Below are 6,206 nucleotides of genomic sequence, written 5' to 3' on the forward strand. Positions count from 1 at the left end.
GGCCAGACGGCGCTAATAATAAACGACCTCATGAGCAAGCTACTAAATATAAAAAGGTGAGTCCTGCGATGATTTAAAAGGCCTCCAAAGATTGAATGAGGATTTGCAAGCTCATTTGCGCTCTTTAAAGAACCTCCGAGTTGACACTGATGCCCACGGTGTCCAACTGAAGTCAGCATTACTCCGCGCCTGCCAAAAGAGCTTGTACGAAAGTACCACCAGCACTTGCTCAAGAAGGCATCCACGCAAGGGCAAGGAGACCGGCAAGATGATTTGTCGTCGCTGCTCAACATCTTGAATATCAAAGTACGAAGCCGTGAATCTGCAGAGATGACTATTTCAAGGGACAAGCACCCTCCCTATAAGTCCACACAGCAAAGACTGAACAGCGACACCTTTCAAGGTTCGGCGTCTATGCTGGTGGTTCATCAGAACGCAGGTACCTGCCTTGTTTGCGACACCCCAGATCATACGACGGAGGCCTGCGCAGCTCGTATGACGATTGGGGACAAAAGGGCCAAAGTACAAAAACTAGGTCGCTGCTTCGGCTGCGCGAAACCGTTTCATCGCGCCAAAGACTGCAGAACGACGCGAAGATTGCAGTGTGTAAACTGCGGGGGACGCCACATATCATCCATGTGCAACCCCAACTGGAAACGTGCACTACCAGATAAGGTCACCATCGTTTCCAGCTCGGCGACTGACCAGACAGAACGAACAGTTCTTCTGCAGACAGCGCTTCTTTGGGCCAAGGGCACAAGAACTACACGTTTTGTAAGAATCCTCTTTGATGGAGGCAGCCAGCGCAGCTTTATTACACAATGTCTAGTACGAAGTCTGCAGGTTGAATCGATCGGACATGAACTGTTGACCATTTCGGGGTTCGAAAATTTGTTGCAAAGAAAACAATATAGAAAGGTGAGAGTCACGCTGTACAGTCAGTAAAACAACCGATCCTTGGAGATCGAGGCACTGGAAGTACCAGAAATATGTAACGACCTCTCCCCTGTAACTGAGCAGCAGGCTTTCCAACACACGAAAGGGGATCCACTTTCCTTTGCTGACGTTGCCGTATTCGACATACAGCCTGACCAAGGCATTAACATACTAATTGGCGCCGACTTTTACTGGACATTTGTCAATGGAGATATCAAGCATCTGAACGAATCGCTGACTTCTGTGAACACTGCTGTTGGATGGACTTTACACGGGAATAGCGTGAGCATTGCCAACAGCGGCAGAGTGGAAGAGTTCAAGACCTTCCAAGTGTCTAGTCAAGAAATCTCGCATCAGCTTAAGACATTTTGGGAAATTGAACACCTCGGAATGAAAAACGAACCACAATTTACAGACGAAGACCACGACGTTTTGGAGAAGGACGCGTCGAGGAACTGGCTTGAAAACGAGATGGAGCAGTACGAGGACGTCTGGCGGCAGGAGATGAAGGAACTGGGCAGCGTTGTTGCTCGGCTGCAGGAGGAAAACTCCTAGCTGAGCAGCTCGCTCAAGTCAAAAGAGAGTCACTGTTCCCAGCATGGCCAACCATACATCGTGACGCTGGACGATGACATCGTTGTGCTTGATCGACTCCGGGATGCCTTTTACAAACGGTCGGCCAAGCTGAGCCAATGCAAGAGGAAGATGGCCACCAGTGCTGCTGACATTGAGTCGCTGCAGTAGAAGCTGGAAGCGAGCCAGAAGGCAAGCCAGGAGCAAGGGCGGCGGAACCGGTGGCTGCAAAAGCAGATGCGGCAGCTGTGCGACGAGTAGGGCGACCTGCAGGCTCTGCTGCACGACCAGCAGCGTCAGCTACAGGCACTGCAGGAGCAGCTGGGCACAACAGTGCGGGACCAAGACGACCTGCTGCTGCACGCTCAGGACGCCTCCTGTGCGGAAATGAAGGGGAAGTTGGTGATCGATCTGGATGACCCCAACCAGCCGCGCTTCCCGTTAGACGAGCTGAAGCACATCCTGTTCGAGAGGAACGAGCTCAAGGCACGTGTTAGTGATCTCGAAGACGAGCTGGCCATGTACAGACCAAAGTGGGCTCGTCAGGCAACCTCGCTTCTGACCAGGCCGGCCGACCTGCCGACGCCAGTGAAGGATGAAGACGTGCCCGTCCAGGGACCCATCAACCAGCAGCCTGAAGAGAAGCGTGTTTCTCTCGGAAGGTCCTCGGACATCCGGAAATTGTTCCAGTACGTGATGCACAACCTGCACGTTCCTGGCGAGGAACCCCGCTCAGAGATCTTGACCGAATGTTTCAGTTTTCCCAGCACCCTGTGGCCCCGCGTAAAGCCTGGATGACACCGCTGAGTGGCCTGGCGGGGAGCCGTCTGAAGGGACTGCTCGCCCAAGGCCCTCCACCGGAGTGGCTCGATGACATCGCACCCTTCTACGAATTTGTCACAGCCTTCCCTTGCTTTTCCCCTCCGGACTCTGGACTCCTGCTGTGACACCGCGAAGCTCTCCTCTTCGCGCTGCTGAGCAGTGCTTGTGTATGACATATTCCATGACCAGCGGATGTCCACTGGCCAAAACACCAGCGACAAACTGGGCGCTTTCTGTGGCAGTGCGTTGTTTTAATTCAATTTCAAGACTCAAGACGTCCTGGTCTAATGTCAAGATCCTTCAACCAGCTGCAACCTGTTGCTTCATATGTGGCCGGCTGGGAGCCTGTTACACATTTAAAGCGACGGCGACGAGAAGACGACGACGAACCTGGCATGAACTGCGGGTATGGGGGGAATGAAGTGGCGCGTGCCATCATCATTAGGTTTTTTGAGAACTATTCTGGCCGCTGGCACAATAAAGTGGTCCTCCCTCTACGTCGCCCGTTCCCCGGTTTTCAGCACTGCTTGTTCTTCAGGTTGACTCAAATGTAAGGTTACAGAAATTCTGTTAGCGATTACCTTGGTAAGACTCTTGTAGACGACTGACAGTAAGCTGGCCGCCTGTTATTTTTCAAGTGCTTCATGTCACCTCCCTCATTAATTAGGATTATGTTCGCGTTCTTCAAATATTCCGGTACAGTCGCCATCATAGGCATCGCGTATACAGGTTTGCCAATTTCCAAGTAACATTTCTCCCCCATTCTTCAAGAGGTCTGCTCTTATCGGAACCTCACCAGGTGTTTTGCTCCCTTTAATTTGTTTCAAAGCCTTCCTTACTTCTTCGGTCGTTACTGGGGAATGTGTATCTCCTCTGAACTACTTTGTCGTTCGGCAGTATTCTGGATGTCCCGGCGACTGTACAGATCCCTGTAGAACTCCGCCGCAACTGTGACCATTTTATCCTATTTTTGGTGACATTGCCTTGCTTATCTTTAGGTGCATACATCTGATTTTTCCCCACGCCAAGACCCCCCTTCGCTGCTTTCAGGCTACCTGCGTTCTTTACTGCGTACTCGATCCTCTCTATACTATGCTTCCTATGTCAGCTGTCTTACCCTCATTGATTAGCTCAGCTAGTTCGTCTGTCAGCTGGGGTGGAGATTGTCATGGTTTGCCGTTTTCTAATTAGATTTTTCGTCTAGTGGGAAAGTTTACCAGTACCCTGTCTACCCATCGTGCCCCCGACTTCTACTGCACACTCCCTGATAATGCGTGTAAGGTTGTCGCTGGCTTCCTGTGTCGTAAGCTCTGCTTCCTCGGTAAGAGCTGAATATCGGTTCTGCAGCGCTACCCTGAATTCTTCTACTTTACGTCTTACTGTTAGCTAATTCGGCTTCTTTCGTACTAGCTTGTTGCGGTCTCTTCTCAAATCTAGTCTAATTCGAGATCTACCATACGGTGGTCCTTACAACTTACCCTACCGAACACTTCCACATCCTTCACGAAGCCAGGGTTATCACATATTATGAAGTCTACTTTATTTTTATGGCCCCCATTCGCGCTTCTCCACGTCCACTTCTGGCTCTCTCCTTTACAGAAGAAGGTATTCATTATGGGTAGGTTATTCCGTTCTGCAAACTCAACTAGTAGGTCCTTTATGCAATTTCTACATCCCAGACCATAGTTTCCAAATGCCTTGTCTCCAGCCTGACTCTTGCCTACTTCAGCATTTAAGTCCCCCATAACTGTGGTTTACGGTTTTTTTACTTAAGCCATTGCCGGTTCCACATATTCATTGAAGCGGTCCACTACGTGGCCGTCGTGGTGGGATGCGGGTGCATAGCCCTGTACCACCTTGAGCTTGTACCTTTTATTGAGCCTAATTACAAGACCTGCTGGCCTTTCGTTAATGCTATAGTGTTCTTCTATGTTCCCCGCTATGGTTTTATTGACTAGAAATCCCACTCCCAGTTCTCTTCTGTCCACTACACTACGGTAACATAGGACGTGTCCATTTTTCAGCACCGTGAAAGATTCACGTGTCCTCCTGACCTCGCTAAGCCTTAAGACATCCCATTTATTGCCCTTTAATTCCTTGAACAACACCACAACCACACCACAACAACAATACATACATATACATAAATTTTTATATATGTGTGTATATATATATATCTGGTCTGAAAACATAAAAACTCACATAGAACGCGAAAAAAAATAAGGTTAGTAGAGAAAGAGACAAACGAGAAAGACGTAGAAAATAGAAATAGGTTTACTGACGTTTTAGGGAGAGGACTCCCTTTCTTCAGCTAAGGGAGTCCTCTCCCTGAAACGACAATAAACTTATTTCTATTTTGTACGTCTTTCTCGTTTGTGTCAGTCTCTACTAACCTTACATAATATATATATATATATATATATATACATATATATATATATATATATATATATATATATATATATATATATATACATATATATATATATATATATTATATATGTTAGCATTTCCGACCTCTTGTGGTGCTTCAGTGAACTCCCTTAGAGGCTATTTGACAACAGCCACCGCTGTTATTGTGACGTAGGCCAGTCCTCTGGCCGAAACGTTAAAAAGAAATCCGAGTTGAGGGACTAAATTTAAATTCAAACTACTAAGATAGGCTAGATGGCGCACGCCATCACCCCGATTCAAAGGCGAGGCCTTTAATCATCATCATCATCATCATCATTAGGAAGACGCGCGAGGGGCACGATCAAATACAGAGCATTTCCTGGGGCGCACGACGTTAAGTAGTTTGCGTTACGTTAATGTTGTTGCACTTGTGGCAATTGATGACGACAGAGCGCTCGTGAGCAGTAATTTGAATGAGTCAACGGTATAAGGCGCGTTCATAGCGTCCCATTCTGTGTCGGCTTTGTGGCGCAGTGGTTAGAGCACCATGTACACTGCGTTCCGCCCGCAGGGTCGAGGGATCGAAACCTGGCGCCGGATAGTATTTTCTTTTTATATAGTAGGGACAACGACGGTGCGGACTACGGACGTCAACGCGGGTGACATCGTGAGTTACTGAAATGCTCTGCATTTAAAACCAGTCCTTTTTTGACGTGTGTCTCCTTTTTTTTCATAAGTTTGACCGGTGTCCGAGCAACTGTTTCTTGAAACTATATATAAATATATATATATATATACAGTCGAGTCCTCTCATAACGATACCGTTGATAACGATATATCGGATATAACAATGAACAGTTATGGCACCGCCAACTTTTGTATTCTTTCTATGGTAAAATAAACCGCTTATTACAATGTTCCAGTGCCACGATATCGGATATAACGATTGAATACGGTTATATTTTGTACCAAAACCGCAGCAGTGACGACTCTAATGACGCGGTTGCGCAGCCTACTCAGGTAATATCTTCCTAGGAGACCAAATGCGTGACAATAGGTGACAGTCCCTCTTGGACTTTGTTTCCACTAAGGACATTTACCTCAGGTAGGTGAAGCCCCTATAGATAGACGCTCTTGGAAGAGATTTGCGCTAGCTTCACACGCGGCAAACAAAGGTGGCCGACTGTGGCTTCTTTTCCGCAATTTAGTAGTAGTACGACCTTGCTGGCATGCGAATAAAATGTTTTGAGCTCTGTTCCGTATTTCTATTTCGCAACCCGCTTATAACAATTATCGGTTATACCGATGAGATGTCCTTGGCACCTGGATATTGTTATACCTGGACTAGACTGTATATATACATTGTAAGATGGGTTTATTGCGGAAGGAAATGCGGCAGGATGCTCAGAGAAGGCACTCCAAAGCAAGCGGGGCACATGGCTGGCTCTCACGCGCTCTTCTCGCGGTCCACGCTGAAGATG

The 6,206-nt window shown here is 47.7% G+C and overlaps 1 pseudogene; it reads left to right on the plus strand.

The window, feature by feature from the left end:
- The first annotated feature begins 1,326 nt into the window (after positions 1–1,326).
- On the plus strand, positions 1,327–2,307 carry LOC144163729 (RILP-like protein homolog; annotated as a pseudogene).
- The last annotated feature ends 3,899 nt before the right edge of the window (positions 2,308–6,206 follow it).

The sequence above is a fragment of the Haemaphysalis longicornis genome, unplaced genomic scaffold (genome assembly GCF_048455015.1).
Source record: "Haemaphysalis longicornis isolate Haplotype H1 unplaced genomic scaffold, Haemaphysalis longicornis Haplotype H1 scaffold_13, whole genome shotgun sequence".
NCBI classification, from domain to species: Eukaryota; Metazoa; Arthropoda; class Arachnida; order Ixodida; family Ixodidae; genus Haemaphysalis; species Haemaphysalis longicornis.